This window comes from Neopelma chrysocephalum, unplaced genomic scaffold, assembly GCF_003984885.1.
Source record: "Neopelma chrysocephalum unplaced genomic scaffold, ASM398488v2 Primary Assembly neopelma1_63, whole genome shotgun sequence".
Taxonomy (NCBI): Eukaryota; Metazoa; Chordata; class Aves; order Passeriformes; family Pipridae; genus Neopelma; species Neopelma chrysocephalum.
In genome coordinates, this window is record NW_020897720.1 from 11,443,792 (window position 1) to 11,444,221 (window position 430).

Sequence of the window (430 nt, forward strand, 5' to 3'; positions counted from 1 at the left end):
GGGAGCCGGGACGGAGCAGCCCTCGGGGCTCGGCAGCGAGACGCTGCCCCAACGCCCGGGGGTCCCGAGCCCGGTGCGGGGGCGTTTCTTTTTTGCCTCAAAAAGCGCCTTCTGCCAAGTCCCGTCCCCGCCGGCGGGCCCCGTCCCGGAGCGGGGGAGCGGCGGGCGGTGCCGGCCGGGGAAGCCCGGCGGGGGCGGCGCGGGGGCTGCCCCGGCGGGGCGGGCGGTCCCGGCCCCGCTCCCCGCGGCCCGTCCCCGCTCCCCGCGGCCCCGGCTGCGCCGTGTGGCAGCGCCTCTGTCAATCAGCCTGACTTCACTCCGCACGCCCTGTGCTTCCAGTACTATACCCCCGCCGCCTCCTGGTGTCTCTGCTTCGCTGCGAGCCGGGAGCGCGGCCGCCACTGCCGCTGCGGCTGCGGCTGGGCGAATG